The sequence below is a fragment of the Haliotis asinina genome, chromosome 8, assembly GCF_037392515.1.
Source record: "Haliotis asinina isolate JCU_RB_2024 chromosome 8, JCU_Hal_asi_v2, whole genome shotgun sequence".
Taxonomy (NCBI): Eukaryota; Metazoa; Mollusca; class Gastropoda; order Lepetellida; family Haliotidae; genus Haliotis; species Haliotis asinina.
In genome coordinates this window covers 49,781,182-49,804,471 of record NC_090287.1, presented here as the reverse complement: position 1 = coordinate 49,804,471, position 23,290 = coordinate 49,781,182, and the positions used below count along the sequence as shown (strand labels likewise).

The 23,290-nt window shown below is 39.1% G+C and overlaps 1 protein-coding gene across 2 annotated transcripts in view; it reads right to left on the bottom strand.

Moving 5' to 3' along the window:
- The window catches only part of LOC137294608 (uncharacterized), a 35,819-nt gene that overhangs the window by 5,399 nt on the left and 7,130 nt on the right, over nt 1–23,290 (bottom strand). The window contains exon 2 of one of the 2 annotated variants that reach the window (XM_067825665.1): nt 14,576–14,674. The gene's annotated coding sequence lies outside the window, so the exon portion shown is untranslated. Of the gene's footprint in view, nt 1–2,152; nt 2,219–14,575; nt 14,675–23,290 lie in introns of those variants that run through there. The other variant, XM_067825666.1, reaches the window with a different exon arrangement.

Sequence of the window (23,290 nt, the reverse complement as noted above, 5' to 3'; positions counted from 1 at the left end):
GAGGCCCATTAACAGTATTTTAGGCTCTATGTCCACGAAATGTTACTTTCCCTTTAGTGCAATATCTACATACAGATGATGTGACCTTTCTCAAAGCAGACGCAATGCCCTTGAATTATTTAACGCAATGCAGTTGACCCAAGGTCACTATACTGAATGTAGAACTCTGTCACGAGTCATTGCTGGACGCAATGCCAGCATCTTGCTGGGGTGTCAACTCAGTATATGGCGTACAGCCTAAATCTAAACCCTAACACTATCGAATATAAATGGCGGCGAGTGTAGTGTGTATGTGTGCGTGTGTGCGTGTGTGCGTGTGTGCGTGTGTGCGTGCGTGCGTGCGTGCGTACATGCCTTTGTAGTGTGTGTGTGCTTGTGTACTTAGTGTCTGTGTGTTTGTATGTGTGTGCATTTGTGTGTATTTGTGTATGCTTGTGTACTTGTGTGAATGTGAATGTTCGGATATGCACCCAGTTATATTATGTTTCCCTCTTTCTGTAACAATTGATTTTAGGGGACATGGCTTATCATGATATGTTAAATGATAAGTCACAAGTGTTCTGGTATGAATAATTAAGTAATAATCAAGAATTAGACATTGTATCCATGACCTCGATGTGTAAATATTGTTTCATAGCGACAGTGGTTCTTATAGCTGATTTACAGCAGATTTTAAAGACTACTCATTACTTCATCCTCATAAACATTGCAATTGCAATTATTGACAGCCCAAATCACAGATTATGTGATTTTCAAAATATAAGACAAAAATGACTTACTGACCATGTACGGGTATCGTTATTCTCAGTACTTCACTCACTGTAGGTTGTTAGCAGTCAGCGGCTTTAAGCCTAATTGAGAAATACAGCATAAGCTTACAACATATACATCTTAGATATATAATCTGGAAGTGTAAGTTTATAGGACCATACAAATACCCCGCGGAACCCCGAGGAGGACTAGGTCCCTAGCAGTGATACTTCTATCTGATGTCCAGATTCTGCTCGTAATATCAACCATTGATTTGACTGGGCCAGATTCCATAACGATATATTTGTGATATCGTTTCCTTCCACCAAAACATTCACACCAGATGGGCGGGTGTATCAAATAGGTAGCTATGTAATGCAAGAAATCTGCATATGTGCAATATAATGAGTTGTTGTTCATCGGTCATATCAACAGGTTACGGTTTGTCTATTTCTTCGGTGCCCTAAACTTTATATTTCATCAAACATGTTGTCTGCTTGCTTTCAGTGAAATCAGTATACGCACGAATACCAACAAATGCACTGGCCTCAGTGGCTGACTGAACGTTATCAGTCAATTTCACTGTAACAACTGGACAAACTATTTGTACGTTTGAAACGAGTTATGCGGTGAGGCCTTTGGTGAGTTCCCGAACATGTACGAATGTTGACGATATATACATATAAATGTATCCTTCTACCTGCATTTACTTACAGTGAGTGTAGTTCTTCAATGTGATGGTGTATACAGAATCGCCGTCAGTGACAACTCCATAAACCATCAGCAGTCGTCGTCAGTTCTCACAGTCGGTGTCTGTTAAAACTCATACAGTCGGTGTTTGTTAAAACTCCATACAATCGGTGTCTGTTAAAACTCCATACAATCGGTGTCTGTTGGGGTTCAGCAGTGAACTAGTCAGTAACCAATCCATACATCATCAACAATCGACGTCAGTGACAACTCATACAAAAGGTATGCATCATATATGATACATGCGACCAACGACAAACTAGTTGTAGATTGTGTCAAACATCATACTACATTTCGTTGTTACGGTGACGTTAAACGTTGTGTAAATGGCGGGGGAAATAAAAGTAAAAATGTTTAAATATATAACTTTAACATAATTAATCATCTGAGGGACTTCAGTTGATGAATAACATAATATCTCTTTGTTGATATTTGTTTAGGAGACACTATAGTTGTACTTTAAGGAATGGCGTTGTGCTAATGAAATATTTAGTAAAACTAACATGTTGTGTCCATCAGACACCAGTAGTCCAAGCCGTTGCTAACGACGCATTGCGTTGCATAACAGTCTGAATAATTAACAATACCGACGTAACAGTGACCGGTGTCTATCATGAACGAACATCCACCAACGTATGTTAGTTATACTCACATCAGGAAAACAGATCCATGATTTATATCCACCAATACCCATACAGACATCAGGAATCACAAAGTAGAACTGTCTGGGTTCATTTGTGACATGACCACTCAGTGCCCTACACCACAATCCTACAACGAATACAGCTGTGTCCGACGGAGACTGTAATAGCATTAGTCCGATACTGGGGGTCTTACCAGATATACTGTTTGAATGCTCCACTAAACGAGCCACTCAATCTCTAACCTGAACAGCACAGGAAATTTCAGCCTTCTTCCCATCATGATAAGGGAGGTAATTGCTTCTGTCAAATCAACCTCGCCCTTGCAGTTCTGTTATTGGTTAAGTTCAATGTGGATTACTCTGACGGGTTATCGAGGTTTGTCACTAGCCATTTAACGGGCGTCTGGGTATCTTGGAGCACGCACCTGCTTGAAATTCTGACAGATATGAATATAAATTTTACCCATAAAATACATTTCGATCGAGTAGGTACTGCTCTTCTATAAGACAGAATGCCACGGGATAAGGGCTAGGGCTAATGGGATAGACACGTTATTGGAAAAAGTATCTAGAGCTTTGGTATCTATTGTTAAATCAACCTTGAAATAAGCTCCGCCAAAGGGGCGTTTGTCGACATTACAGTAACTGAGCGTGACTGGTTCAGGTGAAGCTTAAGGTTCACGACAGCGAAAGGGAGCGAGTCACAGTTGGTACATAACATCACAGCTACGCTATTGCCTTGTCTTGTGCTGTCAGAGACTATATGGTATATTGTAGTTCCCACATGCCCTGATGTACACGGTGACGATGTCCCTGACGAAATAAGTGAAACATGAACATCAGTTCTGATTTGTCATTTTGAGGATACCCGATGGTAAAGAGTGAGGGAGCGACTTTCGTTTCACGCCTCTGTTAGGAATATTCCAGCTACATCACGGCGGGAGGCAACATAAACGGGCTTCAGACATTGCACTTATGTGGAGGGAATGTGGGTCTTTGGCGTGACGAGCGAACGCTTTAACCACCAGTCTACCCCACCACCCCGATGGTAAAGATGCTGGGCTTTTCCAAGGATAATAACATCAGTATTTTTTTACACATTCCAACTACTTTTAGATAATGGTTAAAACAAAGCAAACCCGTCCATACCCGGGCTCAAAATCAGCATAACGTTCACTTACAGATATTCTCGAGTAGAAAATGAAATTGGTGAGAAATTGCGTCAAGTTATTTTAATTACAGTCAGTTTCATAACTGCACGTGCGTAAAACCCTTCAACAGCTTGCGACCAGACACATACACCAATCGCGACGGCTTAACAATGATCTGTCAGAGCAGGTGTTTTCACACAATGCCTTACTTCCACAGCAGAAACACAGGTCGAGATCGAGTAATCAGCCACTTTGAAAACATCAGCTTCCTAAAGGTGTGGTCGAGATTGAATGGCCACTAATTAGTAGGCGAAGGCGACAATGGAGGCTGGGGTGAGCGGGAATGAGCAGAAATGTTGAAATGCTTGTTCGTGTCAGAGTAAGAAATCGCGAGAAGGTGAGAATACACGTCAAGATATGAATGTGTATGAATAAGAACATATATGCGAGGAATGAGTGTATGCACAGGCAAATTGTAGCGCAAATGGGGTTGCGCAGCATAGAATATGACAAGTCTTCTTATATGCGACCGAAGCGAGCAAAGGTTGTCAACGTACTTTCCTCGCTTCGGTTCGAAAAATATTTTTCATGTGAAAATAAAATAGCGCCACCATCGAAAGTATACACCCATTTCTTCACCGGGTTGTGCTCTCACATTTCCAACCCCATGTTGAGCAATTACTCATGTGAAATATGTTTGAAGAAGACTGGCCATTTTCTCTATGCTGCGCAACCCATTTGCGCTACAGTTTGCCTGTGATGTATGTGAGAATGATAACTTGTATGGGAATGAGAATGTGGGTTTAAAATGCACGAGGATGCGAAAATGTGTGTGAAGGTTGAATGTGTGAGGTTTTGTGACGGTGAAACTGTGTCCGAAACTTAGAATGTTTGCGAAGGTGAGAAGGCAAGCGTGGCATTACGCGAGAACATGTGAACAAGTGTGAGGGCGAGAATGGGTATGAAATTAAAGTGACTGACTGTGACAATACAAACGTTTTTGAGGATGAGAATCCCTCAAGAATGAGAAAATGCCAGGTTGAGGATGTTTGTGAGTGTGAGGATATGTGTAAGAGTTGAGATGTGTGCTTAGGACATGTGTGAGTCTAACTAGTTGAGTTGTGTTTAACGGCACTTAGAACTGTAGTTCCTAATAGTAATGTTTATGTGCTTGATATGGAAGGGCTCATCAGTAGTCAATGCATTCCGGCCGATTTTCGAGAGTGATCATTCGCTGCCATTGCCACATTACATATGATAAAGTAAAAGAGTCTGGAATGTTTTTGAAAATGGAAAATAGGCCACGATAAGGATACGCTTTTGTTTTAGAATGTGTAATGTATGAGAATGTCAGAGTGAGGGTACGTGCAAAAAGAAGATTATGTGTGAGAGGAAGATGTTATGTCATATATAATGTTGCCTCGCCTTAAACGCGGAAGATATATATTTGTCACGCGATCATACCAGCTTCTGGGCAAAGCATTTGAATCACAAACTGTTCCTTCTTATATAATGCGATGTTCTCCCCAGTCCAATACAATGCAGCTGGTAATATGACACCTTTAATTTCACACTGAAACTAATTATGAGTTTATGGCGTGTCGTGTACAGTGCTATCATATCCGTCATAGTAATGTGAGATATATTTTACACACATACCAAGGCAATTTTGGATACACACATTCTTGGTGGGATAACATGAAGAGAAATCAGAACATATTGCTCATTTTCGGTAACACCTATCAATAAAACATCGCAGATCCGTAAAACTACCTGAAAAAACATCCCCGGAAATTCAATACACATACGTAAGATATTTCCAATCATGGACTATGCTTTTCTAGAGTTTGAAAATACAAAATATGTTTAACTAATCTTTGGTTGTACCTTTAGTCATTACCTCTGCCCAGATGAAAAGCTTCCGGATGATCGACTCGAGTCGTTCCTGATTACGCTAATCTTCATACCTCCGGAGACTTTATGACTTTTCCCTTAGGCAGATCCTCATTTGTTAGGGAGACTGTATTCTCAGAAAGTCTATATTTCGTGTAGAATGTTACACTTCGGGTACAGTCTGCTCAGGGAGATACGTATCTCTCCAGACGCTGTGGACTCAAAGGGTCTTTATATTTCTTTGAGGACTTTACCCTTAAGGAGATCAGATTTCTTCAGAGACGCGAAAACATTACACAAAACATGCAAGAGTCGGCTACGTTGATCGGATGGTCAGATCCGGCGCACCTGGGTGTTTTCATAAGTCATCGCGTCCCGACGGCGTCATTTCCCCTTGTTTGTGGAGGAGATTTTAGAAGATTGTACTGCTTTAACAAGGTATGCTTCAAAGAAAAATCATACACACGAATGATGATGAATCTGAGGCAAACCTTGGAACCAACCGTGCTGAAACTATCATCTTCATTTATTATTTCACGATCATCCGTTGTCGACACTACATGATGACAGCGATGTACATCCACAAGAATACTGGACAAAGTCACAGGGAGATGATCCGCTGTCCAAGAAGGCATGCCGCCTGAGTATCAACAGAATAATAATTCAGAGAATCTACAACATTGCAATGAGTGTCAACAGCCATATTCCAGGAATGCCTTTTTTCTTTTGCCCTAGAAAGCTTGATAATGAAGAAAGCAAAAGCTTGATGGGTACCAAAGCCTCTGACGAAAATGTTTGCCCAGAAAGATACTTGCAACGATTTGTAACTGCATGAAACATCTGACATAATAGAGGAAACATTTGACACCACCAGTAACATTGAAGACAAGGAAATCTGTCCCATCAGCTGGGATGCCGAGGAGGAGACGATGGTGGATTATATGGTGGAAACAGGGCTGACACTACACAGAGCATATTTTGCTGTATCTTTGAGGCAATCATTCGTTGAAATGTTGCTACAGAGAAAAGGAAAAATTTGAACGATGCAATCTTCCGTCAGGACAATGCACTAGTGCAATAACTATCATGGAACTCTACCGCGTATTGTTTCTGATATTGCCTCATAGTTTTATTCATTCCCAAACATGGAGAAATGTATAACCTGAACTCCCCATGACGCTACTGTCGATGTTTTGACAGCAAAACGTTACACGAAACTATGATGAATTACGGTCAACAGGTCAACTGCCTTGGCAAACGTATATCAACGTGAGGGGAGATTATGTTGATATGAGGGCTTCCTAAGTATAGCTCAGAACTTATCAACAATCGTACATAAATCTGTCCCTGGTTCCAGTGACGAAGGCCAGAAGCACACTATCGACGATTCACTATTCCAAGTAGCGTTCGAGTGCGATTTGAACATATTGGGAATAAAATCTGAAGAAAGAGTCTGAAGAAATATCTCGTTGATACACTCCAACAGATACAAACTTTAATGATCTCATTGACACGTACTCATGGTCATTGAGACTGGAGAACTGCTATCCTGCTATAAACATGACCACGGCCACCGCGAGTGTTTTATTGAATAATAAGTGAACTAGATGTCCAGATTAAATAATATATACCATAACTGTTTGTGTCAAAGATACGACCTATCCTGATAACTCTCTTAAGATAAATGGGACCAATGCTCAAAGATATGGATGATTTCTTTACACAAAACCCACAAACACACATTTTATAATTGACTACTCGTGGTTACTAAGCAATAATACTTATCTAATGTAACTTATTTAACTTTGCAACCGGTCCTCTGTCAAACCGTCATCAGAAGTGAAGTTTATGATTAAGAATTATATTGATGACTAATACAGCAAGTATTTTACCACAGGCTGATGTTGGAACCGCGACAGCATATCAATGTCCTGTACAACAGGTTCGTGGATGTCACTTCCAATACAGGGTTTTCTACATGTTCCTCTTGGGTATCAATTCACAGTCAGTCATTCACACATAATTACTGTTTGTACTTTCAGTTCCCAAATTCCCAATTACTATGACCCATTAATACGTATTTAACTGAGAGATTTTGTCGGACATTCCAGCCGGTGGGAGTCTTGGTTGGTCAACATCACACACATGGTCGCCGGTGTTACACGTCTCTTTTTGCTAGCACAACAACCATTCTGAAGAAGTTCATTGAAACCCAAAATGGAGTATCTGCATGCATATCTCACTTAAAACATAAAGTTCGATACAAAAGTAATACGAACGTGTAATTTACGAAATACATTAAAAGATTTTAAAACCTTACAAGGAGTAAGCATAGTTTTATTTGCAGACTTATTAATCGCATCTATTTCGAGGAGTAGGTGCAACAGTAAAAGCAAAACATATGGATACTTTAGACAAACACTTGGTGTCACAGGAGAATGTTTTTCAGAAATCCATGTATACAGTTTTCATTACTATGTTGCCTTTACACCCAAGTGAATCTGTTTCGGCAGACAATCGGGACTAGATATTTTCACATGAATATCAACGTTTTGCTCACAAAGAGAACAAGCTTATATCATCTATTAATGATCAGTACCGCAAAGTCTCGCTGCAACGAATGGCTGCAGTGAGGAGTAATATATTAGCCTTTAATACGTCGATAGACGATCCGATTATTTAAAATGGTTGTCCATATCACGCTACGGGACGCCCGTGGGGAAAATATATGATATTATGTGACCTCTGAAGACTGGGCCAGATACACCATAAACCCACATCATAGCGAGTTCTGTTTCTGCTGCTAAATACCACTTGATAACTCGACATTAGCAATATGAACGACATATATAACTATACAAATTGATTATGTACATTAGGCAAATTGTCATCAAAGTATTATATTGCTGATTATTGTGTAACAAATCGCAGACTACTCTTAGAGCGAATAAGTTATAATATACCGTTTCGTCTCAAAGTTATGAGTAATGATTAGTTCAGCTGCACGAGAAATCTAACCAAATGTAGACTTTTTTGCATTAGTTTACATAAAGAGGTGCAGTTAGTAAACAGAATTACCTACCTATAGCTGATAGTATTTGATGATAAATGATGTTTAAGTGTTGGGTAGGCATACGGTATAGTCACACGGTTAAACGGCCTTTGCTTTAACAGATATGTTTTAGTGCTTGTGAAAGGGTATATTTATCCGGTTTTTGGCATATATGTTTTTGGGCTTGCGAAAGAGTATATTTAACCGGGTTATTTTTGCAGATATGTTTTAGAGTTTATGCATGAAATGGTATTTGTACGCGGGTTTTAGCAAATATGTTACAGAGCTTATGACAGGTATATTTCCCCAATTTTCAGCAGAAGTGTTTCAGCGCTTAGGAAAGGGTATATTTACCCTGTCCATGAATTTGCTTTACACACGTCGGCTAGCTAGTACCATCTCAGTACTGATCTAGTACCATCTCAGTACTGATCTAGTACCATCTCAGTCGGGATATGGGTGTACTGGAAAGAAGGATTAGTGCTGGGGTGAACGAGTGAATGAGCAGGAAAATGGTATGTTACACCGCCCTGGTCAGTAACGTAGTACGGCGGTCAGTAATTGTCATGACAGCATGAACAACTGCCGTCGGTGTAAGATGATAGCAGAGAGATCACACACCACAACCACTAAATCCTCACTTAGGATCCTTATAGCTATCTAGATGGTCTTTTCCCCTTCCGAGAAAATTACATAAGCTCCCAAATACTTAACTTATTCAGACAAGAAACGAACTAGGACGTAACTGGGATGTGATGTTCTTAAGGGGCTTTCTATATTTGTGGACTGATATTGTGAAGAACAAGATATTTGCTAGACAAAACATCACCTACAACTGGCCCCCAGGACCATACAGTGTTCGTGAAAACATTCTGATTCTGATTGTAATCCTACCCTTTGAGCAGTACTTCCTCCGTGTGAGTGAGTGAAACTTGAAATGGTACAGATCAAAGACGTTCACCACTTTGACGGAAACTATGGGCTCAGACAGTTTACCAGCAAACCGAGGAGCATAGTCAGGGTGTCTTGGTAATCGAACCAGCTGTACGATAGGAGCAGAGTAGCACCCAGGACCCCCACCATACTTGTGGCTCATTGCCTTTTTTAATTTTCGTGTTCTCGAACAGGCTTTATGAAATATTTAAATCGTTTATATTTCAAGACCTCATAGTCTTAAGTTGAATCAGCAGCTACATTCGTCAGTATTTTGACACAATAACAGTTTCAATGTTTAGCCACAGCCAAATGCCCTGAACATGTGACAGGGAAGAATACATTATCAAGGTTTGCTGTAAAATGCGATACAGCATTACAACCTGTTGTATGAGTTAAATGTTTAGTATTCTAGATGTCACCACACAAAAGAACACGAAAGAGTGACAGGAGAATGATTCATATCTAGTTGAACCACGTTACCTCAAGCGATCATTCGACAAATGGTCGATATAAGATCATCGTATCGATGTTGATAGGGTTCCAACGACTTCATACTGAGAGTGTTAACCAGAGTTAGACAGAAAACAAGACGTTGATAGTATAAGATAGCATTTGGTCCAATGAAAATTCTGTGTTATTTATCCTCCACTTAGTTAAAAAAAATATTGTTGAGCAGCTGTTAGCGAGTGACACTGATAAACAGTTCTCGCCCACCAGGAGGGAGACATTTAAAGGCTATAATGAATTATTGCGGTCATTGAAAAGGAGCTTTTCTACAGGGAGAGAAGTGCAAATAGATAAGACTCTTCTGTGAAGTAGTTTTACGTGTGGAATGAGACTTTGAGTACATTACTGTGAGTTCCTGTGCGCTCCAAAGCAAACAGAGTTTCAAATGACATGTGTATTTTTAAATTGTCTGATGATGTATTATAGGTGAAAGATCTACCTGACTTATTCTTGTAATAGTGTGACAATTCACTCATTTGAATATCCACAACTTAGCAAGCCCAAATTGTGTATTTAGAACACATGGAAATAAGATAATAAATTTCTTCAAATACCTCACGATTTGCACATATCACGGAAAGACCTGCTGAGCAATATACACACATTTGAAAAGCACATGTGTCCTCACCCAGGTTATAATGACGTGACGTCCACGGGAGTACGTTCCAAGCACTCTGACATAACGTTGGTGTTGTACAAGGTTCCTCTCGTACACGTTACCTATTAGCCGTTGCTCCAGGCTATAAGACGACTATGACACTTCAATCAAAATCTTTATTAACCCAGCTGTTCTGGTCAGTGCAGATTGCCTTAAAATACCACCGGGGCGCGTTAATTTGGCAGTCGATCAAAGGGAATGAACAAAAGAACATTTAAGTAACATATGTTTAATACAGTGTGAAACTGAGATTACATGTATGCTGATACTGACTACTGAATAGAAATTATCACGGGTATGTATATCCTGGGATATAATGATTATGTAAAATGAAACAGAAATGATATCTGAATGAGCATTACTGTGCGCACCTAACGGCATAATGTAGCATACATTTAGCCTACAGATGATTATCATATATCAGTAATAGAACATAATCTCAAACAGAAGTAAGAAACTAAGAACGGTGATCATATTGTTAAAATCCATGTTATTTACAAATATGAGATTCAAATACTTGACATTGTACTTATTATTCACAATATGGAGTAATTAAAATGCTTGATATTCAGTACATAAATGTTGCTTTAAAAAAACATACACGAAACTACAGATAAACGTCTTACATTTGTTGTAAAGTTTCACCACTATGTATATGATATATTGCCCGTCGGAGTGTTCGTCTTCTTAACTACACCGTCACCGCTGAGCACGTAGGAATGAAACACTCTATCTCATGGATCGCGATTAGCCAAAGAAGGAAAAAAGTTTTAAAAGATGACAAACGGTAACTAAATTTAGTTGGCAAGTTAGCTGTAGAACATTGCTGATTAGATGATAGTTGCTTTTTCGAAAAAATCAGGATACAGAAACATGGAAATATTGTTGACTTTTTTATGCTTGGGGCTATCTACTTATACAGTGGTGTTTAACACTACGTGTGCCGATTTTTATAATTTTAAGTTGTTTCTTATACAGTACACGGTACAGAGTGATGTAATAGGTATTCGTTGTTTGATTGTTTGTTGTTTAATACTGCACTCAGCAATATTTCAGCTATGTTTCATCGGTCTGTACACAAGCGAGTCTCTGCTAGAAAATCCCGTGATCAACAGCATGAGGATCGATCAACCAAGTGAGCGAGTCTGAACAACCGATGCCTAGATTACAACAAGCATAGGTCGCTGAAGAACAATTCTAACCCGTATCTCCACGTCCATAGCTATTCAAAGATCTGATTACACGATGCCATTTAGAAATTGGTCAAATGCAACATATGTCATATTTGGGATTTCACTTTCTTAGTAAAGTACAAATTCTAGTACTTTTTTCGGTTGAGTCCCATCCGGGATTCGAACCCGCACCCTCAGAGTCAGGCACCTAATCGCCAGCACACAAAGTCAGCCGCCTAGCCCGCTCAGCCACCGCGACTTCCACTTGTGCGATTAGGTGCCTGACTCTGAGGGTGCGGGTTCGAATCCCGGATGGGACTCAACCGAAAAAAGTACTAGAATTTGTACTTTACTAAGAAAGTGAAATCCCAAATATGACATATGTTGTATTCAAAGATCGCAAATGTCATTCAATAGTTTTTTATGCTTGGCAAATTGGCATAATTCTGTTTCATTGAGAGTTTTTTCCTAAAATTCAGTGATAATTGATTTCACGTTGACCATCACTTCTTGGCCATGTCATTTCATCAGTCACTGACCAGCCGGTGTTGTCAGTGTAAAATGATTTGTTTCTTTGTATAGGTTCCTACGTGGAAGCAGTTTGTGTTCAGGGAACAGATGTAAGACTGCACGTGGATGAAAGAAGTAAAAGACACGTTAGTATCAACATGTTCCAGTGATTTCCCTGACCATATTTGTATACATATACATTCACTATAATTTTGGATATTTCCCTGTTCTTGAGGCAGCTGTACTTGTTTAAAATCATCTTCACTGAATTCTTCGGTTAGAAGAACCACGGCAACGGCAGAATGACGTCATCATAATACTTTAATGACACTACTTACCCTATAAAGAGTCTTCTTGAACATACAATTAGTTAAGAAACCTTCTGAATGCAAAAGAATACTATACGATACAAAGTCATTGTTGTAGCAGAATGGCTAACTTATTGAAATTATTGACCATTTTAATGACCATTCCTAATGTAACGGCAAGTTAAAACCATGCAACCAGGTAATGTCCTAGAGAGCACATGGATCAGGTGTGTTATTTTGATGATCGGATTCCACGTGACGGTTACGACTTGGCTGTATAAAATAGACAGATCCCAGTTCATGGAAACTAATTCCGCTCTAAACAAACGTTCCAAAGTATATGGGTCCATTAGCTTTTTATGTTAGATACTCTCCCAGAGTCGATACGAAGCTAAAAGCTAAAGCACAGCTCCATTAAATGAAAGGGGTTGTCGTTGGCTTTCATTTCACATGAATTATTATAAACAAGTACGTCTATGTTTGATGACTGTTGAGTAACAAGTAGAAATATCTGCATTTTGAATTAAAGACGGATGGTGACGAGGGCAAAGTTGAGAGAAGATACGCTCACCATTCTCGAGGACGAGATGCGGTCACCATTTTCCAGGGATCGATGTTTAATGCGGAGGACACATTCTGGTTTTACCAACCGCATCGTTAGCTTTGATTAAGTGTGATTGTCTTCACGTAGTTTCTATGAACAGAAGTCGTACATTTCGGACTATTTAATAAATATCATCACGAAAACCTTCAACAACACACGTGGACACAATAGGTGTCCATGAAACATTCAAGCCCGACCTCGAATAGTCTTGCTTGTAACACGATGTCTGAACAGTACATTAAGAGAACATATCATGAACTGCTGTCTGAGGGCGACCATTGTTACACATGCTTTGTTGTCAACGTTCGATAATATGACAAGGTGGGGCAGGGTTTACACATATGTACAGGTAACAAAATAGTAGCACCAATGACGCAGAATATGTTCCATTCCACTCGCAATGCAATTCTAAAGCCTAAAAGGCACTCTGTCTCAGAGTCTTTAAACTACATTACTTTCTCTACAGTCTAGCCCTCCCTGCAATGCTAAAGCCCAAAAGGAAGCAAGTCTAGATTTTCCCATGTTCTGGATCTCCCTGGTGTTCCTTTTCAGTTTGAATGGGCTTATTTGTCACTGTCAATATATATATATATATACTATAAGTTTGCATTTTCCACAGCTGATACAAAAAAGTCATACGGGAATAGTTTATGAAATACTTGTGTACCTCAAAAACACATAAACTGCCCTCATCTAAATCGCCCTATGCCCTATACAATGTCTCAGAATATATCGATTAAGGGCAAGAGTGTTCATTCACAACTGACCAGATGAATATTTAAGGATGCCCATATTTAGCAACGTACTGACCGCTGATACAGATGAGATGATGAGATATATAAGGAGGTCAAGATTTAATTATTTACACATTTAATTAGGATTGAAATGTGTTAGAGGTCGAACCTGTATTTATATTCAGTGAAACTCCATCTGCCTAATCAGCAACCTCTTGATGCTAATCATACCTACTCGGTGTTTTCGCATGTTTGAACAATTGAGATAATTATTTGATAGAGCTCGAAACGTCCTTATGATAATCAACTAGGCATACTTATAGAAAGGTCATGTATGAGTTGAATTATGCAGTATACATTATGTAGTACTTGTACCCTGATTGTTTGGGACCTGTGATTCTGAGCAGCCAGTCAATTCAATTTGTCTCTGTCGATTAATTTTATTGTCTATTCCGAGTTTCATGAAATCTAGAACACTTTCTTTTCTATTTTTGTTGTGATGCGTTTCAACGTTTTTTTTCTTTTCGTGTCTCATTGAACCTGTTCTGGTTGATAATTGGTTGATTCTTCTCTTACAGAGGTGTGATATATTTACATGGACTGAGGCGATGTGAATGGCGGTGGATTCCGGTAGGACATGACATGGTTACCCTTTTCGCCTGGTGTCAATACAGATTTTCATACATAGAGTTTTTTGCACTTCATGCAGCATTCATATTTTTTCGCGGACAATCAAGGCTGGTTATTTTGCTTTACCTTTTTATACCAAACTTCAAAACGAAAGAATAACGCTCAAAATTCATCTGCACGTTTATGTAACCATTTTCGAAAATACTGAAATAAAACGTTTGTCAATAAGCAGAAAAACAACACGTATTACAATCTGTTAATGTTCAAAGGCACTTACTTTACATTGTATCGAGTGCGTTTCCATCGATCAACTCTTGCCCAACTTCAGTAGAGCGATACAGTCGGGACCTGCCGAGCCGACGAAAGCCCACGTGACCTGTGAATGAAGAAAATCCTCCCTCAGTGATGGAAACAATGGCTCCTTACAATGTATTGTGATTATTTGTGATGGAGATTGTTGGCAACATGCAGCGTGAGAGCTCACAATGTATCGAACAGTCTTTGATATGTTAGATACTATGTTGTCGGTTTGGTTTCAATAATTGACGCCGCCGTCTTCTCCCACTGTTTATCATACTATTGATAACATAAGATCCGTTGATCAATGTATAGGATGGTATTGATAGTATAAATCGTTGTGTTGCGTGTCTGTATAATTTGATTTGATCAGTGCAGATTTTACGGACATGGCCATTAGTTACCCTGATCAAATCTTTATTCCAGGAAACACGTTGATTTGGGTTTGCTTAAATAATCTTACTATACTGAGAATGCGTTAACACTTTGAACTCCTTTTTCGGGCATGCAGAGAAAAGGAATTATGGAAATATTTATTCGAATAGGAAATGGGAGTTCAAAAATATCAAACAAAGATATATATTGTGTTCAGGTTTAAACTCGCAGTAAACGGCCATGATATCCATATCAAAAGGTTCAGAATCATTTTACAGGCTCATAGTCGTACTCGGCGCTCAAACATATCAAATTACCACCAACAAGATTATCGTGTCCGTATGGCGACCTGCAAACGCGCGGGTTTGTGTCTGTCTGTGTCTCTGTCTGTTTGTCTGACTGTCTGTGTATCTGTGTCTGTGTATAAGATGCTACTTGTACTTGTCCGGACAACTGTCGGTTTTATAACACCAGCCCACTGATGTATCATATCGCAGTATTAACATGAATATGCCACTCCAACAGGGAATTCTGAATCGGAATCGGCCATTCCTTGTGTTGTCCCTCGTGGTGCCAAACACCAGGCAGGAAAACAACAAGTGAAGGAACTGGGTTATACAGTGGAAACTGTCTAAACCGGCACTCACTGGGACCGAATAATTAATCAGGTTTAGACAATGTGCTGGATTGTAGAGCTGATAATAAATGTACACGCAACGGATGGGACTGAGAGTTTATGCCATTGTTGATAACTTGCCGCCGGAATGGACAGATGCCGGTTATGGCATGGTTATACTCAGGTTAAAATTGTATCTAAGAAATCTCACATTGCGGGACAGCTTGATCAGAAAGGGAAACCAGGAATGGTGCATATTTAGACGTTTATAACAAACCAGGCAAATCGGGGAAAGAACGCGCAATGTGTGAGTGTCTCCTTGTTAATTCCAATGCTATATAAGTCAATTCCATGTCACATTGCCTGACAAATTCATTTCACATTTCAACGTTCACCACATTAACGCCTTACGTTTCCCGGGCTAACCGATACATCAGTAAACTTCATCAAATCGATAGATCAAGAGCATCCTAGCAAGGTCCATACAAACTTTGCAAACTTTATACTATAGACACATATCTAGTTCATGAAAAACTGTAACGATTATCTCATATGAAACATGACAAGACGTATATCATCTAGCCCTGCTTGCTGAAGATCTCACTCTAAAACAACAACCGCCGCTATGTCGACGTTGGTTCCAGAAGACATTTTGACGCCACCGTCATAGATGATTTTGAGGAAATATTCCCATTACACTATCCTCAAAACAGCATCTCGTACACCCAAGAATGTTTCACCGAGGGTTCCGTCACCGCTGCAGAAACTTCAAAACACCTGCTTATTTATGGTATTCAAGAATAATCACAAGTGGGAGACTGACGGGTACACGATACATTAAAGGGAAAGGTATGTTCCGAATTACATTCTGACGCCGACATTTGATTTATTTACCTTTTGCTTACATTGTGGTTTAACATTGTGATTATCTTATATACGATCAAGTAATTAGTCCCACAGGTAAATGATAGGTCGCGTAATGAGAGCAGGGGAGACCACAGACTGACCGCGGTGGCCGAAATTGGAACAGCATGAGCATCTGGAGAAATTAGATATCGGGCCTGGAGGAGGGAATTAATGGGAACTTACAGTAATTAGAGGGCAGAAAATCAATAGGCAGAACACTGACTACCTCTGATTAAGTTGGGATCGATGAGTAATACAAACCTGCACTGCTGAAAGCAACTTCAGAATGTTGAATAACTATCATTAATCCTATAATATGTATGATTGTATGTACAATGATTTAACATACGCAGTTTGCATGTCCCATTGACCAGTGTGTTTTATAAAACATACGAAAATAATCCACTTTGTCATTCTTAACTATATTGAGATTAAATTACACAATTATTTCAAAAAGGATTTATTGACTCCAATCTACTAACTACTAGAACATAACCAAACTTAAAATGTGAACGATTAGAAACGTTGCTTGAAATACACTTGATATCAGTTAGGTTCTTATCACTGGGGCCAAATTCAGGCGTTTATCATAGACTTATTATGTTAGCAGAGGCCGGAAAGCACAGTTTCGCGTTAAACACTGTGTACCCTGCTGGAATCATGATAAAAATGATGGGAAAAAACATAAGTGGTGGTAAAAGGAAGACATTTATATGTGACTCTGTGTGTGCTTGTCTGCGTGCGTGCGTGTATGCGTGCGTACGTGCGTGCGTGCGTGCGTGCGTGCGTGTGTGTATCCAATGCTGGGATCTTGGTGAAAAATGATAGGGAGTAACTGTTTCTGACTGCTGTGAAATAACGTTAACTATTCAATTGCAACATTAAACGCACAATTTTTTCTCCACTCATCCAGAATTATCCTCCTCCTGCTCATTATCATCATTATCATCATCATCATTATCATCATCATCATTGTCGTCGTCCTCGTCGCCGCCGCTGTCGTGCGTTCTTCGTGTTTGTAAACGAAGCAAAATGCTACCGCTTTGCAACACACTACATGACAGAGTTAAGCCAACTGTGGGCGCCGAAGTCACGTATAGACTTGATGTAATCGAGATTTGGTTGTATTGCCACTTACACCTGTCATTTGAGACCGAATCTATTTCTGCTGTTTGTCAACAGTGACAGTGTCAACTGTGCAGAATCCATTGATCGGCCGCAGCCCCGTCGCTTCAGATCCGGTTTGCGTGGTGTACACATTGACTGAATTCATATTAACTACTTTTTTATTGCCATTAGATTTGAACATAAAAAATAGGCCATTTTCCTTTGAAATAAGCTGTAGGAACGTTGCGTTATCTAACAATAACAACTGTCTCCTAACCGATACTGTATTTTATACATATGGTGAAGTTAATAAAGTAGAGAAAAAAAACGATTTGCATTTATCGTTTACAGCTCAATTTGTGGGCATTATGAAACACAAAACGATAGTCTGGTCACTATTTGTTAAGGAGCATTCAAATATAAGTATAAAATGAAATTATTTTTTAAACTTTATTCAATGTGTTTACTTCAGAGTAATTAATTTAGATTCATAACAGCTATTTTCTGCAATATGTCTTGTAATATAATATGTAAAAAATGTAGTTATAGTGATACGTCAAGATATTCTTTACTACTTTATGTGCCATTCCAAAAGAGTAAGGGACATCGAACCTTTATAAGACTGATAAAATACAAATGATGAAGCCGGAGCTGAAGAGAAAATTACGGGAAGTGTGACAATTTCTTCCACTACTTTGAAAAAGTCCCATCTGTATGGCTATATACTAATTTTTAATATGTTAGTAGTATTATAGTCTGTAATATTATCCATATTTATAAGTTTAAGATAAACTCATTTCCTTAATGCGACAAAGTAGTTGCCGTCATTGGTCAGACATACATCATAATATCTGCGGGAAGGACGCCATGCACCATACCTGCAGGAAGGACAGCAGGAAATAGATATATATACAACACAATATGACAAGGAGTACGCCTGAAGCTTTAACAATACCACACCAACTTACATTAAATAGTCACAAACACAGAACATTTATGATACAACATACATAAAAAAATCAATACCTAGGAAGTGTTCGTATCCGTTTTCGGTTCAAGAATAGGAACGCAATTCTTACAAAACAAAAACGACGAAGTAGCTCATATATTGTTCACCAGCCGAATCTGTTACACCGATGACAGGATGAGAGAAACCTTTGACAATGACCTGACGATACACCAACGGTTTCTTGTAGTCATGTTTTTACACTGAGAATATATACTTGGACACTTAGATGCCTGGGTGAGTGAGTTGGGTTTTACCCCGCTTTTATCAATATTTCATCAATATCACGGTGTGGGACACCAGAAATTATTCACTCATTTTACCCATGTGGGGAATCAAACCCACATAGGTGCATAGACACACTGAGACATCACGCGCTGAAACATGAACACATATTCACACTGGACCATGGGACAGTGGGCCACTCACACGTTAACAGATTAAAAACTAAAAGCGGAAACAACAACACACTTAACATTTAAACCTTTATTGACACCTAGGTAGATGGATAAACGGTACAATGGACACAGGGACAGATTGATCAATGAAACCATTTACACGTGGGATACAATGTTCCTTGGGCACTCGGTTAAAAAGGCACATTGACACGTGTCTGTAATGTATAAACTCATAGAGAATTATTACCAACAAAAATGGAAACAAATCAATGTTAAATATGAGACTGCGTCAACTTACATTAAATGGAGCGTCTTCTGATTACCCATACACAAACAACAGAATGTCACAAGAAATGTACTATCCAGTTCCTACACGATGTTCTCACATAGCATGTCGGTGGCCAGTTTGACACAGTAACAAGAACGTGCGTTTTTGTACCCAATATAATCCTACCGTTTGGCGCACAAGTATATCCTTACTTCGTGCATTGTCTTCCAAACGTCAAACTTTAATCCTATAATAGCAGTTTTTCTACCATTGGCTTCTCACTGGTGTTAGGCATGACCGTGCAACCTCTTGGATCAATCCCTAACCAATTAAGATCAAAGGCTGAGAAAAATATAAACTACCTACCATAGGCAGACTGATAACTACAAGCGTGGTGGACTCTATGTGATGTTTGTGTTGGTATATAACTAAATGTCATCGGGTGCATTCGATTCCTCACATACTGGCAGGTTCCAGTGTTCGTGGCAATTAATTATACAGGTCATTTGTCTGGTGTGTTCTGCAGCCAGCAACAGTGTGTAACATATTTATGTTACCCGGGCTCAGTAAAACAGCATGTCAGTGTTCTAAACTAAAATGTTATTATAAGTTTTACAAAAGCATGTATTCGCATACGAAAACTAAATCGATATTACCCAGTTTGACAAAAGTTTTTTAGAACCAGCTAGAATTATGTTAATATGATAAGTCTCAGGAATATGCACACAGTATATTCATACACTGCTTCTGTATTTTTAATATCATTCATTTTAGAGAAATAAAACGTTGTGCCGAATACTTTATTAAAAATAGTGGTGGTCATGGTCACGTGAACACGTATCATGTGCTTTCGATAAAATCTCCCTCCATCTTTCTTACGGAGCTGCATTATGTCCAAATGGAGATGGATATATATATGCATTTAACATTAGGCTAAATGTCTAAAAGTTGAAAAAAATTTATAACATTTTCATGACAAGAAAAGAACAGAAACCCAGATTTTCATACCCAGATCCGAAATTGGAACCATAAAATCCTTCAAAATTTTATCAATAAACTGATGAATGAAATTTTATTTAACATCAGCCCTTTTCATGCAAACTGTTAAAAAGTAACATTATTACAGGCTATTAAAGTCTGATAATAGTAACAATTTTCATAAATACATGACCAACATCCCTACATGAAATCCCAGAATGCAAAGGGCTTGTCTCCATACCAGCTTCTGAGCGTCTTTACGTGCCACACATGCACCCGATCAACAGCATTCGTCGAAAGGGATTCGTCAAAATAACAAATGTGGTAATCCTTCAGCCGTTCATTTGTCAATGATGCACCCATACTCATCACCAAATAATGTGTATTGGGGACGAATAATCAATATAGCCGTTAAGGTAGTCGTGTACACACCTCTTTCATTAAACATTTAGGCATTGGCTTTTAATGTGATCGAAAGCGTATCAAACGTTGAGACTTTTAAGGCACATTCGAATGCTTATCTTTGCCAAGGTTAAACAAACGTGGTGACTTTTAATGTGAATCTTTTTGTCAAAATGAAACAAACGTCAAGACTTTTAATGCACATTCGAATGCTTCTCTTTGCCAAAGTAAAACACTGGTCTAGTCGTTCAATGTGTTATAATGCTTGTCTTTGTCAGGGTGAAATAAACGTTGACACTTTTAATGTGATCGAATGCTCACCTTTGTCAAACTGAAACAAACGTCGGTACTTTAATTTTTTTAATGCATATCTTTGATGGAGTAACTGTTTTGCGCAGTAAGTGTCCAGTAATACAGATACACATGCGAGTCTGGTCACTTTACGTTAAATAGATATTGATTACTGAATAGACATTATTTCAACTCTTGAATCCTTGAGGAGGCTTTGGAAATATAACTAACACAAATGAATAATGGTATGTTATTGACCTTATTCCCAAAGTCATAGGTCTAACTAAACTACCAACATTCATGCCAAAAGGATAACAAAATGAACACAACGAAAATACAAAGCAATCGAAATCTGAGTCGTGATCGGTCTGGCTACCAGCAATTCCCGAGTGTGTATTCTGTGTTGGAGGTCGCCACTAACCTGAAGTATTCATGCGACTCAATAAATCAGTTATGGTGTTTTCGTATCACGATGGAATATTTCTGAGTACGCCATGCAACCAACAAGCAAACAGAAAAGGAATTTCAACCGAACAAATGACTCCACTTGAAACATTGTCAAAAGGGCTATTGCTACGTGCATGTGCATAAACTGGAGCGAATCTGAAACACAAACGCAATCACAAACAGGATGATGGGCTCCAAACAACTGTAACCACGGGATATAATCCACACGCTTTATTCTGAAGTCTTAATTTCAGGAACGAGCTGAACTTCCATGGATTAATATCTAACAGTAATTAGTTAAACATTATACCGACGGGTATATCCTGTGGTTTCGTATTTTTAGCAGTCAACGCCGATATAATTCATGGTGTAATATTGCACTAAGTGCTGCTGGGATCGGTTGTGCCAGTGGTTGAACTGAGATCAGGTAACAGGATGCAAAATAAAACAAAGAGGGTTTTACTGTTATACCAAACACCGATAGGGTAGTTTGTCGACAGCAGAAACCGTTGAACCTGTGCAACATTGGCCGCTTCAGCTGTGACAATTTATTGTTCTGAGAGGGATAGTAATACCCCATTACGAGTCTTGAACGTCTCTCTGACATTGTTAAAGTGTTCGCTCGTCACGCCGATGACCAGGGTTCTATTCCCAACATGGGTACAATGTGTGAAGCCCATTTAGGTGTCTCCTGTCGTGATATAGATGGAATGTTGCTGAAAGTGGCACAGAACTAAACTCACTCACTCACTCACTCACTCACAAGGAAGGATGCATAGTGCATTGTTAACAGTTTCTATGCATTACGTGCATCGTACTGAACATGTTTGCTGCATTGGAACCAAATACCTGACCATGTTGACTGTCTGCAGTGTTTAAAATAACACGACAGTCTCTTTTGTCGATAGTTCGAGATCAAGAGGACCATCAACTACCACCTCGAATACAAAGCTGCATGTTATGACTATAGGTGATCGACTCCCCTTCCTTTTACACAGAAGCAACTAGTCGCAACACTGGAGACAGATAACTTCTCCTTTGAAATGAAAACAGTGGGGGTAATCTAGTGATTAAATTGTTCACTCGTCACGCTGAAGACCCAGGTTCAATTGCCACGTAGGTAGACGCCCCAATTTCTCATGATATTTCTGTAATATCGCCAAAACAGGCGAAAAACCCTATTCACTATTAACTCATTTACTCTTCGAAGATAGCACAATCTGTATCGTCAGCAAGATGAATGCTCCATTTTTCTCGGATTCCTGTGAAATCTATTTTGCTTACCTGCACCTCTGTACGAGTTTGTTGTCGCCATTCCCTGATTGGCCCAGGAAGCACTGGACACTATATGTATTCAACAAATTGACACCATTAGTTAGGTGGTGAAAGAAAAGATCTGGCTAGCAGACGATTCATCCATTTCCCGGAGAACTTTTCATCCACTGATTGTATGAATCCAAAACATGGAATCTGTATCACAGAATTTTCTAAATATATGAGTTTATAATATACGCCTTTGTTGCGGCTTTAAGTCAAAATACACATTTGACAAACTTATGATATCCTAGATTCGTAACATCGTAAAAAGAAGGTATGATAATAATAGTTTTTAATACTAAACATTACAACTAAGGTAAATGTTTAGGTAAATGTTTATTATTGTCGTAAAGTGGGAATCAAACCCGGCCTTTGGGTGACGAGCAAACGCTTTTACATCTGTCTTACCCAACTACATCCGTAAATCTGTTTCGTGGTCAAACACAATCACATAGTGCGTAGCTCTTAAAGAATATGGTTCAAGTGCTTGGCGTAGCTTAGTCATTAAAGACCTTGTTGGCACAGATGTACGCGCTCCTTTAAGGCAACATACAATATTTCAATCACCTACTGTATGTTCTGAC